Source organism: Pinus tabuliformis, chromosome J (assembly GCF_031772625.1).
Source record: "Pinus tabuliformis cultivar Carrire ecotype Pingquan chromosome J, CPIR1, whole genome shotgun sequence".
Taxonomy (NCBI): Eukaryota; Viridiplantae; Streptophyta; class Pinopsida; order Pinales; family Pinaceae; genus Pinus; species Pinus tabuliformis.
This window is the reverse complement of record NC_142295.1, coordinates 494,399,244-494,420,982: the sequence shown is the minus strand read 5'-3', so window position 1 is coordinate 494,420,982 and position 21,739 is coordinate 494,399,244.

Here is a 21,739-nt window from a genome sequence, read left to right as displayed (position 1 = left end):
GTTCCATCTTCACTCAAATTGTGGTGGGAATAGGAAGCTTTCATGAAGGATTGTAGGAAGAAAATGAGACGGCATTAAGAAATTTAGTTGAATTTGGAGGAAATGAATGCGACGGCTGGCTGGTTGAAGATTTTCCTAATTCGAACTCACAAGATGCACCTTAAGAACCCACCAAACTATGAATGTATAAGAGCTACTAACAGTAACAATGATGTTCAACCATAGAAATGAGATCTTAAAAGACACAGAAAATGATTTGTCATATATATTCTAGCAGAGAGAAATGGGATATAAGGACTATCTTTTGATTATATGTTTCTTTAACCCAGCTTCGGTATATCATGTGGTTATAAGTTTTTTGAACCATTAATTATTGATTATATAGAACTGTTTTCAAATTTTGCAATTAGCAAACAGGTGAACTTGCCAGACGAGAGTTTGTTGCCTAATGTGGGCTTTTATTAAAACCATGTTACAACAAGAAGTTCAAATTTAATTTAGTTGTATCAAGTTCAATTCATTTGCCTCTAACACCAATATGATGCATGTTCACTTAGGAGGATACACAAAGGCCTTATTTGTACGAATTAGTCCCCATGAAAATGACATGGGAGGTATTATATGCTCACTGAACTTTTCCAGTAGAGTTCAAGGATTAGAGCTTGGTCCTACTCGGACGCAGCAAGATGTAAGATTTCGCTGTAGCATGGTCCTTGCCTTTTCTTAATATTTTTCTGCCTTTGAAAAAATGTCAAAAAAACATTAATTAATGTTATATGTTATTGCCTTATGGTGTTTCCATTGCAACATCTAGTGCAATTGTGAGTTATAATTAATTATAAATAATAATTAAACCAGTCTAGATCCATCTTAACTTCGGATCTATGAAGCACTCGGAAAGATCAAATTTCTTGAGATACAAAACTCTTTTAATGAGAAAAGAGATTTAATCCCTCTTGGCATTTAGTAAATCCAAAATTAAAATAGATCTATTTTAAAAAATATATTGTTAAATTTAATATAAATAAAATAAATATTACTAATATAACTAATTATTTTTATTTTGTAAATTTAAAAACTAAATGCTTAAAATAATTAATAAAGCTATGTTAATAAAAATAAAGTTTATGTTCCTATTTTGATGCATAAAAAATGTATTTACATGAAATAGCATTTAATCTAAATTAAACAACATCGAGTAACATTTGACAAATATTTAAATTAATAGATAAACGTAGAAACTCAATTTATAAATGATAACAACACATAATTCTTATTGTATGTAGTCATTTAATCCACATTATCAATCTCCCCTTCTCTTTATTCGAAAATGATCAGAACATATATGCTGAGAGAATAAGAATAAGAATCATAGAAAATTCACATGAGAAGAATTGTTTCAATGGTTATAATTAATATATACACATATTTTTTCCATTAATAATTGTTTATATTTAAATTTACGGGAAATTATATTCAAAGTACCATTGTACAAAACTCCAATCATAGATTTTAGAAACCAAAAATACAATTTTATTTTAATATTTTTTCCTCCATAGAAACATAGTTAGACTACAACTAGTTACATTTTTTAAAAACTAGCTCAACTACCAATGAGTGGATATGATGGGATATGTATATGTTACCAATGATATTGTAGTTTTAACATACTTATTATGGCTTTGTAACATACTTATTATGGCTTTGTTTTTTGGTTTGGGCCACAGAGTTCATACTTTTCCATCAAATGGATATGATATTATGATTATTTTTACATTAAATTTTAGGAGTTGGATATCATATTATTAAAATAAATATATATATATATATATATATATATATATATATATATCAAAATTTATAATTTTGGGATTGAATCTTATTTATCATTAGGATATTTAATTTGTAAATAGATTTTGTTACAATATTATAGGGAATGTCATGTTTTATCAATACCACATATCCAAAAAACCTATAACTCCTTTCATATGACACTCGTAAATATGGTATTTTTTTAAAATAATCAATTTAATTAATTTAATTAAAACGAGAGAAATGACATAATTACTTATAAGATAAATCCCAACCTTTGAACCGTGCATATTGCTAAGAATATCCTAGAATATTTTTTGGAGATTAAATCATTGCTATCTACCTAATAATTATGTAAATAGGCATAGAGGTGGAAAGAAGGGGAAGGGATACTCTTAAATCCCAATGGAGCACAAAAAGTAAAGTGTGCTTGGGGGCTAGGTCAAAAAACAAACAATGTTGGAGAAATGTATGGGCTTCATTATCACACTCAAATCTACTCAAATAACTCATGAATTATTATTTTTTTACACATGCTAGGTAATGAAAACATATGCACAAACCAATTTTTGAATTATATAAATGTAAACATGATCTATGAGTTAAGAAATAATATGGCCAATATTTTATACATAAGTGTAGTATTAACTTCAAGACGAACAGGAATTTCCATACATCTATGTAACTATTTCAATGGTATTTTATTGTAAGGTTGGTTGTGGATTATACCACGGAGACTTGGTCTATTAACCATACATTAATATCAACTTAATGGCACCGCCCCACCTTCCTAGAGGCCTTCACTGAGGAGACACCTAGAGTCAGAACTGACGTTCCCTCCCTACGAGGACATCCAAAGGTTGGGATCATTGTGGTTTTGTTTGTGTAGCCAATTCCTCCTAGGGTTGGAGTTTGTTTCGACATTTGGGTTCTCGGTGGCTAGGGTTTCACGACTCTGCAACCAAACCCTACCCAACAATGTGCTTTTTAGATAATTTCTTGTTGCTGGAACTCATGTATCCCTCATCTTTGCTACGGCTACACATCATTAACCTCTGTCGTCATGGATCTCCTTCCAACTTTGTTGTGTCGTCAGGTCTTCTATTCCTTTTGCCGAAGTCAAATATTAGTGCGGGATTTCAATCAAAATTTCCTATTGGTAGGTTCCCAGAATCTCAGCTACAAGCCTTTCTTTGGAATTTTTCTCTCTTGATAATCTATTAAATGATTTGAAGGCTAACTCTATGGGGCATTTCTCTGTACAGACTCAAAGTTGGGTTGTAATGGTTTAAATACATTCTCTCAGGTAGAACTTTACCCTTAAGCTGTTAATTACATAAGTTTGGAGTAAAACCCCTCTGTTGACAAATTCGTTTTGTTGTCACACGTTAGGATTCTTAATTTTTCTTTCGGTTATCAATTTTAGAAGAGGCATCACCAAACCGTTTTTCCTTTTTCCAGGTTTAATTCTGACTTCAGATGTTATTATTTGGGTTTTACTTGATACAAACCCTAGGGTGCTTTTTTGCTTGGGCTTATTTGGCCTCTGCGTTACTGGTTTGGTTATGATAATTGGGATTGGTCCCTCTGGCAGTGGTTTTCCCTAACATAAATTATATTTCTATCCTGTTAATGTTATTGAGAAATTTTCTTGACAATGCTCTCAGCACTTCGCATAGACCGAGTCTAATGGTCTGGTCATGCCCCTCATGAGGTTTTCTTTCAGATAAACATTTCAACATGTATATTTTCTTTGGATATTAAGGAATTAACCTATTTCAAACCCTGAATTAGATTTTCGTTATGGTTAAAGAATGAATGTATTGCCTATTCAGAGGCAGAGGAAAACAAAGGAATTTTATATTATGTTTTTATACAATCTTTTCCTTCATTTCTGTTCTGATTGGAAATGTTTATAAATGCATGTTTTTGATGGCCACTATTCCCCTTCAACCTAGAATGAGTCGTGCGTTGTATTAAAGGTTGTTATAGTAATTGTTAAGAAAAGATGTTTGTTTGTGATTTCCAATCATGATTTTATTTCTAGATTACATGTTTTATTTTCTCAGTTACCACACCCAGGTATCCCTATCGGGTCTCTAAGTTATCACTTTGAATAACATGTATCAAATGAATTAAATTTCTTTCTATCTTTATCGACAAAGGCCTCCCCTTTACAGGGTCAAACCCTTTTTCTGGGTTAATTTCTCTAACACTAAAGTCTTATTGACTCAATTCTTCTTTATTGTATTCTGACAGACAAACCTTCAGTTTCTAGTAGGTTTTCATACAGTTTGAACAACGTTTAGTTGAATGCAACTTTTCCTGTGTGAAGCTATCTTTCTTTCTTTAACTTCTATCTTAATACAACACAATTATATGAATTTTCTTTTCCAAAACTTTTACATAGATTTACCATACATCGCAGTATCAATAATGAGAACTGAGAACAATGTATACTTTCATAAGCTTTTCATAGTAATTTAATTTCTTTAAGCATACTAGTTTAATATCAGTTCCTAGAATTAAATTGAAAATATACATAAAAACTATACTTATCTGTCAGGAGACTCTTTTAAAGAAAAATTGTTCTCTAGGAAGATCTCTCCACCCAACTTTGACACTGGTAATTACGTCTAGTCTCTCCCCAAGCTTCCTCCAACCAGACAGTATAGGAATTAAGCCTTCAACTTAGATAGTTCTGCACCTCAAGACCACCCAGGTCCAGTCCAGAACTTAACCCTTTCTAGGATCTCCAAAGGTTCCACTGGTTTAGAAGCCAACTCCAGAATACCCTTGGTCTAGCAGGGTTCTCCTCCCTTTTTCCCCTCTTTCCTTTTTCCCTTTTCCTCAAAGGAAAAAGAGGGATCCTTCATAATTGTCCAAACTGTTTGGTGGTTCTTTTCTTTAAAATAAATAAAATCTTCTTGAATTCAATTATCCTCATTAAGAAATTGTATCTATTTATTTATATATATATATATATATATATATATATATATATATATATATATATATATATCACAGTTTTCCAAGTTAGTCACAATTCATGAAATTTAACATACAGTAAAAAAAGAAACTTCAAAAGTAACAACAGTAAATTTAGTAAATGTCCCTAGGGGTGTTACATCTTCCCCCTTGTGCAAAACATCGTCCTTGATTTTTTCTTCAGTCTGTTGGAATAAGTCAGGATAAGACCTGCACATAAACTTCGCATCTTCCCATGTAGCCTCCTCTGGTCTAAAGTGCTTCCAATGCACTTTAACCTAGGTTATGGCTCACCTCCGTAGCATTGTTTCTCTCTGCTCGAGAATGTGCGGAGGCTCTAGCAAAATTTCTCTGCCATGTTCGACCTATACATATCCAAAGCCTGCCATTAACTTGTGTTAATTGTACAAATACTTATAACAACCAAACATATAAAATAAAATAAAAAAGAATTGTTGTTGTTTATTATTATTATTACCTGCACATTATGCCAATCAATTACATGCCTAGGATCATACATGTACTTTTTCAGTAAGGAAACATGAAATACATTATGAAACTGAACATGAACAAGTAAAGCTAGTTTCTATGATAATGGTCTAATTCTTTCCAGAATCTGGAAAGGCCCACAGTAGCGGGGAGCTAACTTGGCACACCCTCCCCAATGAAATGTACTTTTCCTAGATTTAATACGCAAGTACACATGATCCCCAACTTGGAATGCTTTATAGGTTATTTTCTTACTTGCATACATTTTTTGTCTGTCTTAAGCAGCTTTTAGATTTTGACACACTTTCTTTACTTCCTGCTCCATATCAGCCAGCATTTCAGGTCCTAACACTAGTTTGTCTTCAAGATTGTTCCAGTTAATGGGAATTTTACATTTCCTTCCATAAAGTACTTCGAATGGGCTCATCCCCAATGATTCATGATAGATGTTATTATATGTGAACTCAACCAAGTGGAGGTACTCCTCCCATTTGGTTGGTTGTTGCATCACAAACATCCTTAGCATATCCTCCAGTATTTGATTCACTTGCTCTGTCTGCCCATCAGTCTGAGGGTGGTAGGCGGTGTTGAATTGAACCTGAGTACCTAGTCCAGTAAAGAGAGCTTTCCAAAAGGTTGATGTAAATTTTACGTCTCTATCAGAGATCACCACTTTGGGTATGCCATGCAACCTTAATATTTCCCTCATAAATATGTCAGCAATTTCAATAGCTTTATAGGTGGATTTAACTAGTATAAAATGAGAAGTTTTGCTTAATTTGTCCACTACCACCATAATAGAGTCATTTTACTTCTTAGATCTAGGAAAACCTGTAACAAAATCCAAAGTGATGGTATCCCATTTCCACTCAGGGATGGGTAGTGGGTGGAGCAATCCAGTAGGGTTTTGGTGTTCCACTTTGACTTGTTGGCAATCTAGACACTTAATACTCAATGATATATTTTCTCATGCCTAGCCAAAAGTAATATCTCTTTAATACGGAAAATAGTTTTTGATATCCCAGATGGGTAGCGTACGGACTTCGATGGAATTCATCTAATATAGATTTTTTTAAGCAGGTTTGATTAGGCACATATATTCGTCCCTTAAAAGTTAGAAGATCTTCACAGTTTAAAACCAGATGCTTCCTTACAGTTTTGTGCATTATTATCTTCTTGCCTTAAGAATTCATACTCAAGATCTTTACAAGATGCCTCCTCATTCATTTTAGGGATTTTTGAATTCACTTTACTATAATGCATTTCGTAAACACAATGAAATTTTCTGCTAAGAGCATCAACAACTTGATTATCTTTTCCCTTGAGATGTTTGATGTCGAAATCAAACTCACTAAGGAAAGTTTTCCATCTTTCTTGTCATGCATTTAGGCTGGGCTGATTAAAGAAACTTGTTAAGCTGTTGTGATCGGTCATCAGCATAAATTTCTTTCCTAGTAAATAATGGTGCCACGTCTTCAAGGCATGGACTACCGCAATCAACTCTAAGTCATATGCAGAGTATCGTTGCTCGTGAACTTTCAATTTGCGAGACTCATATGCTATAACTCTACCTTCTTGCATAAATATTTTCCTTTCTTTTGCAAAGAAGTTATTGGGAGGAAATTTTTGAAAACCCTTATATAAATCGACGATAGTACTCGATTAATCCCATGAAGGACCGTGTTAGAGTCGGTATTCTCATCCCTCCATTAGAGATCAAATCCTCTTGTTGCATTTCATATTAGGTATCTAGCCTAGTCATTTGCATTCCATTAGGCGCATAGATCATCTGACGGTAGTGGCATTCCTACAGTTTCCCTCATGTTATCAACCTGCTGGCTCATGTTTGCTCATTCAAAAAAGTATATACAGTCTTCTTTTATCTTGAAAATTGCAAAGGTTGTCTTTAGGGTTTCATGGTCAATTAGGTCTAGGGTTTCATTAGGGTTTCATCAAAAAATGTGTCAAAATGTCCAATAATTACCAGCAGGCCATGAGGAGATTTCAACATCAATAAATTTCATCACCAAGTGTTCGAAAATGTGTTTTTCCTCAAAACTCTGTTTTGAGGAAAAAACAGAGTATTTAGCTTTTATTGTACAAAAATCATGAAAATTTTGTTTTCCTCATTGTAAATTTCTTCATCTGTAATCCTGGTTTCCTTCCTTAGCCCCAGAAGCTTCAACACCTACAAGACAAGCAAAGCTCAGGTCATTTAGTTCATTACAAAACTCAAATGAAGTGAAAAAAGTGCAAAAAACAGAGTTTGAAGACAAAGTCATTTGCAAAACATTATGAAAGTGGGTTTTGGCAAAATAAATTTAAAAGCTCCATGTATAAATCATTCCTCCAAGTGTTTGAAGTTCATTTGTACTCCAAGAGAAAAGAGAAGCAAGAAAAAACGATTTTGGTGAGTGAGTGACAAGTTTGGGTGAAAATCGACGGCGCGGTGCACTGGGCAGGAGGCGCAGCGCACTCACCGGGTGCGGCGCATTGGGCCTCAGGATCCTGTGTAATTTTGCAAGGGCGTGGCGCATTGGGTTGAATGCATGACGCATACAGCTAGAGGGCTCGAAAATTTCCAGAACTCGCTCTAATCGCCCAAAAAAACACGGATTTTCCAGGTAGAGCCTCCATTATTAGTTTTTATCCAAGTTTGGTGCTTATATCATGGTGGTTGAAGAATGGTAATTGTTTTTAAAAAAAAAAGATCAAACCCTACCATTTGACATTCTAAGAAACTTGCTACCTAGGGTTTGAATAACTATTTTGCTACCAAATCTATCATTCCTCCATCACTTCCTTATCCTATTTGTCCATTGTTTCATTATTCCCCTAAGTCTCCCTACACCCTAAGTTCATTAATCCCATATCCCAAGTTCCCTTTCCCAAATTTCCAAATGTAAAACCGCAAACCTTAATCCTATATAAAAACTCCCATAACATCCCATATTTCCCTAACTAAATCTATCCCAACAGTCCCAAAATTCCCACTATTTTTCCCTCCCCTTATACTCCCTCATTTCACTGTTTTCCCTTGGTGGCAGAGGTCAAGCACATCACCAAAAAGAAGTCCAACACAGTTTGACACATCAGCACTTATTTCTCCAAGGCAATTTGTCTACCAGCAGCTATGGCATCTGATCCTTCATATGATTATGAAGAAGAGACCCAAAGTGACTCACCCAAGGACTAACATGCACCCAGGAGGCCTCATAGAGGTGGCAGACATATCAGAGAGGAACCAACCACTCTTACTGAATTACAGGCCTGCCCTCTTGCCATTTTTTGTTTCCAGCATCAGTCATGTTATGAATTTTGTGAGAAGGTTGCTAATATTCAGTTTCATCATGAGTTGGACCGCTTATTTGTGTTGCATTTACATGGTGATCAAGCCACTCTTGCTAGTGTCACTTTCACATTAACACCAAAAACCATTTCATTAGCAACCGGCATACCAAACATTGGAGAACCATGGAACAAGAGGCAGAAAATTGACCGACAACACTATGAACCATACATCAAACCCGGTGTTTTGAGACGGCTCAAGGGAGTGTTTCCTTTTCGGTACCTCAAGATGAATATGCTCCTTTAATGAAACTCATCATGAAGTATTTCACCTGTGAGGGTCGGTTCACCCACTTGTATGCTTATCACATCAAGCTGCTGATGCATTTTACTCAGGTACGAATGATGAATATTCCTTACTTCATAAGCCGAAACATAGAGAAGATGACCACTCTTGTGCAGCACAAGACCCCTCAGCAACAGTTCAACAATATTTATCATTTTGCTCTCATCAAAATTGTGGTCGTTCATCAGCTTGGTTTATAGGGTATCACTTGGGATGACTTCATCTCTCGTGAGTTTTTCAGAGCTTCACAGGGACCTTCAGAGGCTGGGCATGAGATAGGTGGACCTTCTTATCAGCATGAGGGCCATGAGACTGCTAGTGTGTTGGTGTTCATCTCCTATCAGTGGGGCACTAGATGGTTGTTCGCAGCAGCAAACCGAGTGTTATCTCCATCCGGGGTGGAAGGGGCCTCGCTTCCATCATTAGCACAGTAGATTCAGGACTGAGGCAAGAGGCCACTACAGGAGGAAGGACCATCAAGTAAGCAGGAGACTGATTTCATCCTCATTGAGGGTGATGATACCGATATGGGCTCGCAAAGCACAAATCTTAGAGAAATCATTAAGGAGCAGCAGGCGAACATTGATGCCTTGTCTACCAACTTGGACAGAGCCCAATGGACTATACAGTACTTGGAGCAAAGGAATAAATAGCTTGAGGATCAGCAGGTGGTTATGGAGTTGTAAAACATTCGGCAAAACTGCCAAGTTGCCCAAAGGAGGAGGGTGGAGTTCACTTCATTGGAGCAAGAGATCAATGCCGATAGGGAGTCATGGCTCGAAAGAGTCAATATCCACTTGGAGAGAAAGTTGGAGAAGGAAATCAATGAGAAGAATATGCTTAGAAAATTTTCATATCATTACTTGTCCCGGAACTTGGTGTGTCAAGCGAGAATTAGGAATTTAAAGGCAAAGTTGAAGAGAGAATCAAGAAAGAAAAAAGAGGATAAAGGACTTCAAATCTTGGCTGAGGCTTCCTTGGCCAATCACAACACTTGATAGAGAAGACCCAACCCAAATTTCAAGAAATTTGGAACAATTTTTGCATTTTGCAAATTTTTGGCACAAAAAACAGGTTTTTCTGCCCTATGTGTCGCGCCACGTGGCGTTCGCTTTTGCTAGAGGCCTCCAAATATCAAAAACTCAGCATTTTTGGATTTTTCATGAAAAATTACACTTTTCTACCTATGGCCAAGAAATTTGGGCAGGTTTTGAGCCCTCAAAAAGGTCAAAAACATTCAAACAATGACCTCACTGCCCCTATTTTGACACACAGGAAGCAGTGTTGGGAGAATGGACTTTTATAGGGCCAAATGGAGGCAAAATTAAAAAATTCCACTTGGGTTGGAAAGCAGACAGGCAGACCTTTCCAGCAAGCACACTTGGAGCTCATTTTGACATCGGAAAGGCCTCGAAACATGGGTCCAAACAGGCGCTACGCATAGAGGAAAAATTGCCAGTTTGACCAAGTTTTGCTCTGTTTTTCGCCCAGCTTCGCTTAGTTTGAATTTTTCACTTTCCTGATGACAAATTTATGATGTAATTTGATGAACATTGATGGATTATGATGTAAATATGTTAGATTTTCACTTGTATATGTAGATTCATCAGTTTAAAGGTTGTTTGAAACTGAATGAATCAGTTCCCTTGTTTTTAGAGGCATGCTGTTATGTTGCCTAGTTTCTAGTTCTCAGTTTAGAATCAGTTGGATCAGCTCCTAAACATGTGAGCTCGACCCCTAGAGGCAAGGATGAGCTATGTTTATCTATATTATGTTACTTTTCAGTCATTAGCATGGTTGGACTCTTGAGAAAGCCTTGAGCTTCATTGTACATTCGTTTTCAGCATTTTAGCTAAGGAATTGAGACCAAGATTTGCAGCACTCTTTGGGATTCATGTGGAAATTTGTCTTGGTACAGTGCTTCTCTTTGTAATTGTGAATTTTTTTATGTGATTGCATGCCATTATTTATCTTATTTCTTCTGAACTAAACAAACAAGAGTGCAAGTAGAATTCATTGAAAGTGCAGTGCTCTACTTGAAGTTTGCTTTAGTTATTTGATGTTTTCAGCTGTTTGGAGAGGATTCATGATTTCTCTTGCCCTCTTCAACACCTCACCTATCTATTCCTTCCATCTCACTAAAATTTAAGTGCCAAAACGATTTCCTACCTTGCCCCATCAAGATCTCTGCAAAACTGAGCCTCAATCCCCGCACCCCAAAATGTGCCTTTCCCTCTGAGCCAACAAAAATCCATTTTATCAAATCAACTCTTTTGCACATATACCTAGCCTAAAATCAGAAGATATTTCAGTCATCTCAAGCCCCATAGATCATTATTTGCTGAGATTAACCCGGAGAGAGCCCTCTCCTGACTTGGTAGGGCTAGCTACCAGGTTGAGCGTGGTTTGATGTTGGCCCTGGATCCTACCTTTTCAGCCTGAGGTAAATCTAGGCACTAACATAGTGGAAACCATACTGGGGAAGAAAATTTTATTTGTTTGTTTGTGTTCTTTGTTTTATAGACTACAGATGGAGCCTAAAGATTAGCCAGGTAGCCTTCGAAACGCTTTTGCTTTGCATTAGCGCAAGTAGATAAATGCTACTTCAGTCAATCTCTGGTCTAGTCTTATAAACGGAGTATCTAACTTGCAGATCACCCCAGTAAATTTGAGAATTCTAAGCTTTTGGATGATAAGTTTAGGATTTGATAGGCTGAACAAGTTGTTAATGTCCATTTGATTTCTTGGAAATAATAACACATTGGCTTCCAGAAGACATACCAGAGCAAATCCGGATCCTGATCCTCCTCCTGTCTATGAAAATCCCAATCTTATTCCAAGAATTGTTCGCCAAGGAAGTTCTATTATTCCCGTGTTCAAAGCTCAATCGTGTCCTATTGGTTTTGAGTATCTTGAGGATCTTGAATTTGATGAGCAGTTTGAGTTGTCTTTGTTTGAAACCAAATCTGAAAGTGTCGTTGCTTCAACTACCTTAAATCCTGAGTTTGTTAGAAATCTTGAAACTGAAAGGGCCAATAAATCTATTGATGATTATATTTTGAACCAGCTCCAAACTACAATTGTGGCTTCTAATATTGTTGATTTCTTAGAGACTGCTTCTGCAACCCTTGGGTCATCTGCAATTGCATCTAGTTCAAGAATTCCCACCGAACCTCCTTTCATTCCTACTATTCCTGTGCAGCCTACTGTTTCTGATCAAAAATTTGCAGTAGTATCGCCTCCATCTACTCCTTCTACTCCTAAAATAGCCAAGATTGCTTCATCTCCGCATACACCTCCTCATACCCCCCATACATCAACTCCACCTACTCCCCCAACATCACCTAGACCGATTGCAAATCCACCAAGAGCAATGGCTGCTCGTTTTGAACCTCTTGTACTGCCTCAAAATTTGGATGATATGCCCGCCGACTATCAAAGCAAAATTCCTTTGTTTGATGGCACTCCTCCTGGTGTCACAGCTCAGCAACATGTGGGCAGAATGATGGATTTCTTTGATCTCCATGAGATTGATGCAGAAAACGTAACCATGAGACTTTTTATAGAAACATTTGGTCGTGAAGTAAGGAAATGGTTCAAGGCCTTGCTGGCTGCAAGTGTCACTACATTGGCCAATCTACAGAGACAATTCTTAGACTGCTGGGAAGTGAATAAAAATCCCCTTCAGATTCTTTCCGAGTATGAGCACATCAAACGAAATGCCAGTGAGTCTGTTCAAGATTACTGTATTAGATTCAATTCAGTTAACAATGCCATCCTTAATCATATAAAGCCACCCATGGGGCTAGCCTTGATTAAGTTTCCAGACGGTTTTAACACTGATATGGCTTGCCAATTAAGAGAAAGAGATTCGACTACTTTGGAAGACATGCAGAAGATTGTGGTCAGCGTTGAAGCAAATCTGTTGGCCAAGAGAGCTAGAGCAAGAGCTGAAAAGAAAGTCACAATAAAAGAAGAGTCTTCCTCGTCAGGTCAAGTGCTTCGAAAGGTGGAGCAGATGCTTGATAGACTGAAACTTGACAAGTCTGAACCACCAATCAGAAATACTAACTTCTGTGGCCAGCAGCAGCCCCAATATAGGATCAAACAAAGAGAGCAGTGAGCCCAAGATCAAGCAGCGCAGCAGCAAGTGCAGACACCTCTATAATAGAATGTTGTACTTGGTCCAGAATCAGAAGAGGAGGAGAATTTGATTGGAGAAGAAAATCATTTCTTTATGCCCGATGACATGCCAATTTACATCACTGAAAATGAGGAGTACTCCGAGAATCCAGCTGAACGAGGGGATGAAAATCTTATTTTGGAAAATGAGACAATTCTTGAGGAAGAGTCTGATGATTACCAAAGAGGATACATGAATGCTTTATTATCTCGTCAGTGACAATATTCACTTCAGAATAGAGATGTGCCTATAAATCCAATTTAGAAAAGGAAGGAGGCAGCAGCGTCAAAGAATGATCCTACTAATGTGCAGAAAAAGGGAAAAGAGACAGCTGATCCTAGCACCAACAAAACGACATCAGCAAGTGAAAGACCAAACCAGCCAAATGTGTCAAAGGAGAAAACGGAAAAGAAGGATGTTCCAGCGAAAGAGGTAGAAAAAGTTTCAATTTTTAACTTAGAAAATGAAATTGCTAAGTTTAAAATATCCATTCCTTTGACTGAACTGATGAAGAACATCAATTATAAAAGTTAGGTGTCCAAAATTTTGAGTTTAGATCCATCATCCGACATGGTAAATGTGGAGGATGACAGTCCCGAGCTGATCTTTGGGCCAGCGTTGGAAGGTCAGTCCCAAGATAGTGATGTTGCTCCTTTCTATATCAGTCTCAGGGTGCATGATTTTGTTTTACATAATGCTATGTTTGACTCCGGAGCTTCTCATAATCTCATGCCAAAAGCCATCATGGAGAAATTAGGATTGGATATCACTAGAAAATACCATGACCTTTACTCTTTCGATTCCGGTAGAGTAAGGTGCATTGGGCTTATCAAGGATTTGGTGGTCAGTTTGGATCAGATTCCAGCTAAAAATGTTTTGATGGATGTGGTGGTGGCAGATATACCTCCTAGATTTGGCATGCTTCTTTCCAGATCTTGGGGAGCAAAGATTAAAGGGACAATGCAACTTTATTTCTCCTATGCTACAATTCTTGTGTTTGGTTAGATGAGGAAACTATACCGAGAACAGAAAATGAAGTACATGATCACCAGCAAGGAGAAAGACATTCCTGAGATTACTGAAAATTTTAGAGAAGTCTTACGACAAGAACGGCAAAGACTTGATGGTACCGTTGAGCAATTAGCAGTCCGACAGCAACAACATAATGATGGACAGCAAGGAAAAGAAAAAGAATTTCAGCATTTGGAAGAGGATGAAACAAGTCTATGGAGTATGGACTTTGATGGCGATGTAGGAAGGGAAGGTGCTAGAATTGGTATTTGGATATGCAGCCCTGTTTTTGCCCCAAACAAAGTGCCAAGCAATGTAAGGGTCTGCTCTTATAAATTAGCTTTTGACTGTTCAAACAATGAGGTTGAATATGAAGCTTTGATTGTTGATTTGAAAGTTCTTAGAAAATTAAATGCTAAGAAGGATTTCAGTGTATGGCGACTCTGAGTTAGTTATCAAGCAAGTGAAAGGCAAGTACCAAGCTAAGCATCCTCGAATGCGGGCCTACAGTAATGCGGTGTTGGATATATTGAAGGTATTTTCTGATTACACTATAACTTGTGTGCCTCGTGCTCAGAATGTCATTGCAGATTCACTTGCAACAACAGCAACCAATTTGAAGATTCCTATGAACTCAAACAACAAGTTTGAGATTCACGTGAAGCATCACCCAGCTGTGCCCGACAATCAAAGGTATTGGCAAGTGTTCCAAGATGATGATGAGATTGATGAATTTCTGCAAAATAAAGGTAAATTCAAGGACATTTCTATCGATATGGAGTATGATGATGGTGATGAGAATATGGAAGTCAATCATATGGAAGTTTTGCAGCTCAAAGACAACATCATTCCTAAAGGTCTAATACCTTTAGAGGAGCTCTTCGATCAGGACGATGTGGCTAAAAAACCGACCTTGCTGCCAACCGAAAAAGGAGTTGAAGATGTGAACATTGGATCAGCTGAAAATCCCAAGATGGTGAAATTATCAAAAGCATTGCCCCCACAGGTAAAAGCAAAGTATATCAGTTTGTTGTCCTCTTTTACTGATGTATTTGCTTGGGATTATTCAGATTTGAAGGCATATGACACAAGCATAATTCAGCATGTGATCCCGATCAAGCCAAATCAAAAGCCTTTTCGCCAAAAGCTAAGAAGAATAAATCCAAAGCTGCTGCCCTCAATTGAGAAGGAAGTGAATAGGTTGTATAAAGCTGGTATCATAGTCCCCATCAGATTTTCAGATTGGATTTCAAACTTAATGCCCATCCGCAAGAAAACATGTGAGATCCGGTTATGCATTGATTTTAGAAATATGAATAAATTTTCCTTGAAAGACAATTATCCATTGCCCAAGATGGATCACATACTTCAGCGAGTAGTTGGAGCATCACGGATGTCACTACTCAATGGTTATTCGGGTTATAACCAAATTTTGGTCCATGAGGATGATTGTGACAAAACAGTGTTCACCACTCCGTGGGGAACTTTTCATTATGCAAATATGCCGTTTGGATTGAAAATGTTGGTGCAACCTTTCAGTGGGTGATGGATATAGCATTTGCCAATGAAAAAGATGTTTTTCTAGTTTTTTATCTTGATGACTTAACAGTTTTCTCTAATACAGATGAAGAGCACCTCTATAATTTGAAGATTCTTTTTCAGCGGTGTAGGAAGTATGGCATTTTGCTCAATCCAAAGAAAAGCTTGTTTGCCATGGATGAAGGCAAGCTTCTCGGGCATATTATCTCAAAGGAGTGCATCCGCATCGATCCAGCTCGGGTGGAGGCCATTCAAAAAATTGATTTCCCATGAAGTAAGAAAGAAATCCAATCCTTTAATGGTAAGATAAATTTCTTACGTCACTTTGTGCCCAATCTTGCAGAACACTTAACAGAAATCACAAACATGCTGAAAAAGGATAGTGCAGTAAGGTGGACCGAAGAAGCAGTTAAGTCTTTTAATTTGGTGAAGTTAGCTCTTTCTTCAGCTCTGATTTTGATCAGCCCGGACTATACTCAGGATTTTATTTTGTTTTCCTTTGCCTCGGATCATACTATGGCAGCGGTCTTGATGCAAAAAAGATACCAGCTCGAGAAATCAATTGCATTCTTCAGCAGAACCATAAGGGATGCGGCATTGAAGTATAATATTATTGAAAAACAGGCCCTTGCATTGGTAAAAGCATTGAAAGATTTTTGGGTTTATATTTTGCATTCTCACATCCTTGCTTATGTTCCTAATGCTATTGTTAAGGATGTCCTAGTCCAAACAGATCTGGAGGGAAGGAGAGGCAAATGGATCACTGCCTTGTTGGAATACGATGTGGAAATCAAACCAACGAAGCTCATTAAAGGACAGGGGCTGGCAAAACTAATGGTTGAGTCAAATCTTCATGCCTTGGACATTAATCTAATTGTTATTATATCCGAGGAAGATGAAGAAAATCTACCCACTCAGGTATCAGAAATTTTCCTCCTTTCTCCTTGGTATTTGGACATAGTTTATGTACTCCAAAATCTATCATCACCTCTCGAAATGGGAAAGAACAAAAGCAGAACACTAAAATTGAAAGTTGCAAGATTTTGTATCATGAATGGTGCACTTTATTGGAAATATCCCGGTGGTGTTCTGCTGAATTGTTTAGTAGAAGAAGAGGCGAAACAAGTGATGGAAGATTTTCACAAGGGAGATTGCAAAGGCCATATTTTCTGGAAGACAACAACCAATAAAATCTTGAGAGCGGGGTATTATTGGCCAAGTCTATTTTCTGATGTGTACAAAACAGTGGCCAGTTGTCACAAATGTCAAATTTTGCAAGGTAAGTAGAAGTTGTAGCCTTTACCACTCAAACCCATTGAATTAAGTGCTCCATTTCAGCAGTGGGGTTTGGATTTTATTGGTGAGATTCATCCCTCTTCTTCAGCACAGCATAAATGGATCCTCACAGTGACGGATTATTTCACCAAATGGATTGAGACAATTCCTACAAGGCAAGCCACCGATTCGGTAATTATCTCATTTCTTGAAAACAACATTTTGTCTCGTTTTGGATGTCCAAATAAGTTGATCATTGACAATGCAACAGCCTTTAAATCAAAAAGAATGATTGACTTTTGTCATAAGTATCAAATCACTTTGGGGCATTCGACTGCCTATTACCCACAAGGTAATGGTTTGGCAGAATCCTCAAACAAGTCTCTAGTCAACATCATCAAAAAGTTGCTGGAAACTAACAAGAAGAGTTGGCACAAAAAGTTGGTCAATGCACTTTGGGTAGACAAGGTAAGTCAGAAGAAATCCATTGGCATGTTTCCTTTTAAGCTTGTGTATGGTGTGGACACAGTCTTCCTGACCTCTTTGGCAGTCTCGATGGTAGCACTATTCCAAGAAACTGGCAGCGAGGATGATAGTTTGTAGTGGAGGATCAACCAAATGATACATTTGCAACAAACTAGAGAGGAGGTATTTCAGCACACTTCCAAGCTGCAGGAAAGAATTAAGAGGATATATGACCGGAAAGCAAAGGCAGACATATTTGAAATTGGAGACATATTACTGAAATGGGATGCAAGGAATGAAGAGAAAGGTAAGCACGGAAAATTCTTTGGAAAGGACCATACAAGATTGTTGCACATCGGGGCCAAAATGCTTTCCTTTTGCAAGAGCTGAATAGCGAAGACTATCCTAGTGGATCGGTCAATGGTCGGCTCCTCAAATGGTATATTGTGTGATCTGTTTTCTGTTGTCCTACTCATCATTGTATATACCAGTTTGTTTAAATTCCATTTCAAGAGTGTGCTACTTTCATTCTTTAGCTTGGGGCCCGAGGTGAAGGCTATAAAGCTGAGGTTTGATTTCAGTCTTGGTTTGTTTTGTTAGAGTCAAGTCTTTCGGTCAATTTCAATCTTAAAAATGAGTTAATTTGAGTCACGTTCAATCCTGAAATTAAGTCTTTCAGTCAAGAGTTCAGTTTTGTTGTGTCGAAATTATTGACTCCGTAGCCCGGACGAAGGCACTGCCTGCTTTCCCAGATATCTGTAATTCTTGGCACCTCCAAGGAGCTACCATCCCCATTGGAGCCAATGTTAGAGTCAGTATTCTCATCCCTCCGTCAGAGATCAAATCCTCTTGTTGCATTTCATATTAGGTGTCACGCCCAGTAATTTGCATTCCATTAGGCGCATAGATCATCTGACGGTAGTGCAATTCCTACAGTTTCCCTCATGTTATCTACTTGTTGGCTCATGTTTGCTCATTAAAAAAAGTATATACAGTCTTCTTTTATCTTAAAAATTGCAAAGGTTGTCTTTACGGTTTCATGGTCAATTAGGTCTAGGGTTTCATTAGGGTTTCATCAAAAAATGTGTCAAAATGTCCAATAATTACCAGCAGGCCATGAGGAGATTTCAACATCAATAAATTTCATCACCAAGTGTTTGAAAATGTGTTTTTCCTCAAAACTCTGTTTTGAGAAAAAAAATAGAGTATTTAGCTTTTATTGTACAAAAATCATGAAAATTTTGTTTTCCTCATTGTAAATTTCTTCATCTGTAATCATGGTTTCCTTCCTTAGCCCCAGAAGCTTCAACCCCTACAAGACAAGCAAAGCTCATGTCATTTAGTTCATTACAAAACTCAAATGAAGTGAAAAAAGTGCAAAAAACAGAGTTTGAAGACAAAGTATTTTTGCAAAACATTATGAAAGTGGGTTTTGGCAAAATAAATTTAAAAGCTCCATGTATAAATCATTCCTCTAAGTGTTTGAAATTCATTTGTACTCCAAGAGAAAAGAGAAGCAAGAAAAAACGATTTTGGTGAGTGAGTAACAAGTTTGGGTGAAAATCGACTGACGCAGCGCACTAGGCAAGAGGCGTGGCGCACTGGGTAGGAGGCGCGGCGCATTGGGCCTCAGGATCCTATGTAATTTTGCAAGGGCGCGGCGCATACGGAGGGCGCGGCGCATACCGAGGGCACGGCGCATTGGGCTGAATGCGCAGCGCATACAGCTAGAGGGCTCAAAAATTTCCAGAACTCGCTCTAATCGCCCAAAAATGCACCGATTTGCCAGGTAGAGCCTCCATCATTAGTTTTTATCCAAGTTTGGTGCTTATATCATGGTGGTTGAATAATGGTAATTGTTTTTAAAAACAAATATCAAACCCTACCATTTGACATTCTAAGAAACTTGCTGCCTAGGGTTTGAATAACTATTTTGCTACCAAATCTATCATTCCTCCATCACTTCCTTATCCCATTTGTCCCTTGATTTCATTATTCCCCTAAGTCCCCCTACACCCTAAGTTCATTAATCCCCTATCCCAAGTTCCCTTTCCCAAATTTCCAAATGTAAAACCCCAAACCATAATCCTATATAAAAACTCCCATAACATCCCATATTTCCCTAACTAAATCTATCCCAAAAGTCCCAAAATTCCCACTATTTTTCCCTCCCCTTATACTCCCTCATTTCATTGTTTTCCCTTGGTGGCAGAGGTCAAGCACATCACCAAAAAGTAGTCCAACACAGTTTGACACATCAACACTTATTTCTCCAAGGCAATTTGTCTACCAGTAGCTATGGCATCTGATCCTTCATATGATTATGAAGAGGAGACCCAAAGTGACTCACCCACAAAGGGACATGCACCCAGGAGGCCTCATAGAGGTGGCAGACATATCAGAGAGGAACCAACCACTCTTACTGAATTACAGGCCTGCCCTATTGCCATTTTTTGTTTCCAGCATCATTCATGTTATTAATTTTGTGAGAAGGTTGCTAATATTCAGTTTCATCATGAGTTGCCCACTTATTTGTGTTGCATTTACATGGTGATCAAGCCACTCTTGCTGGTGTCACTTTCACATTAACACTAGAAACCATTTCATTAGCAACCGGCATACCAAACATTGGAGAACCATGGAACAAGAGGCAGAAAATTGATCGACAACACTATGAACCATACATCAAACCCGGTTTTTTGAGACAACTCAAGAGAATGTTTCCTTTTCGGTACCTCAAGGATGAATATGCTCCTTTAATGAAACTCATCATGAAGTATTTCACCTGTGAGGGCCTGTTCTCCCGCTTGTATGCTTATCACATCAGGTTGCTGATGCATTTTACTCAGGTACGAATGATGAATATTCCTTACTTCATATGCCGAAACATAGAGAAGATGACCACTCTTGTGCAGCACAAGACCCCTCAGCAGTAGTTCAACAGTATTTATCATTTTGCTCTCATGAAAATTGTGGCGTTCATCAGCTTGGTTTACAGGGCATCACTTGGGATGACTTCATCTTTCATGAGTTTTTCAGAGCTTCATAGGGACCTTCAGAGGCTGGGCATGAGATAGGTGGACCTTCCTATCAGCATGAGGGCCATGAGACCGCTAGTGCGTCGGTGTTCATCTCCTATCAGAGGGGCACTAAACGGTTGTTTGCAGCAGCAAAGCGAGTGTTATCTCCACCCAGGGTGGAAGGGGCCTCACTTCCATCATCAGCACAGCAGGTTCAGGACTAAGGCAAGAGGCCACTATAGGAGGAAGGACCATCAGGTGAGTGGGAGACTGATTTCATCCTTATTGAGGGTGATGATACCGATATGGGCCCGCAAAGCGCAAATCTTAGAGAAATCATTAAGGAGCAGCAGGCGGACATTGATGCCTTGTCTACCAACTTGGATAGAGCCCAATGGACTATACAGTACTTGGAGTAGAGGAACAAATAGCTTGAGGATCAGCAAGTGGTTATGGAGTTGCAAAACATTCGGCAAAACCGCCAAGCTGCCCGAAGGAGGAGGGTGGAGTTCACTTCATTGGAGCAAGAGATCAATGCCGATAGGGAGTCATGGCTTGAAAGAGTCAATATCCACTTGGAGAGGAAGCTGGAGAAGGCAATCAATGAGAAGAATATGCTTATAAACTTATCATATCATTACTTGTCCCGGAACTTGGTGTGTCAAGCGAGAATCAGGAATTTAAAAGCAAAGTTGAGAGAGCATCAAGAAAGCAAAAAGAGGATAAAGGACTTCAGATCTTGGCTGAGGCTTCCTTGGCCTAGCACAGCACTTGATAGAGAAGACCCAGCCCAAATTTCAAGAAATTTGCAGCAATTTTTGCATTTTGCAAATTTTTGGCACAAAAAACAGGTTTTTCTACCCTATGCGCCACGCCACGTGGCGCTCGCTTTTCCTAGAGGCCTCCAAATCTCAAAAACTTGTCATTTTTGGATTTTTCATGCAAAATTACACTTGTCTACCTATGGCCAAGAAATTTGGGCGGGTTTTGAGCCCTCAAAAAGGTCAAAAACACTCAAAAAATGACCTCACTGCCCCTATTTTGACACACAAGAAGTAGTGTTGGGAGAATGGACTTTTGGAGGGGCAAATGGAGGCCAAATTAAAAAATTCCACTTGGGTTGGAAAGTAGACAGGTAGACCTTTCCAACAATCACACCTGGAGCTCACTTGGACATCGGTAAGGCCTCCAAAAGTGTGTCCAAACAAGCACTATGCATAGAGAATTAGGCACGGCGCATAGAGGAAAAATTGCGAGTTTGACAAAGTTTTGCTCTGTTTTTCGCTTAGCTTCGCCTAGTTTTACTTTTTCACTTTCCTAATG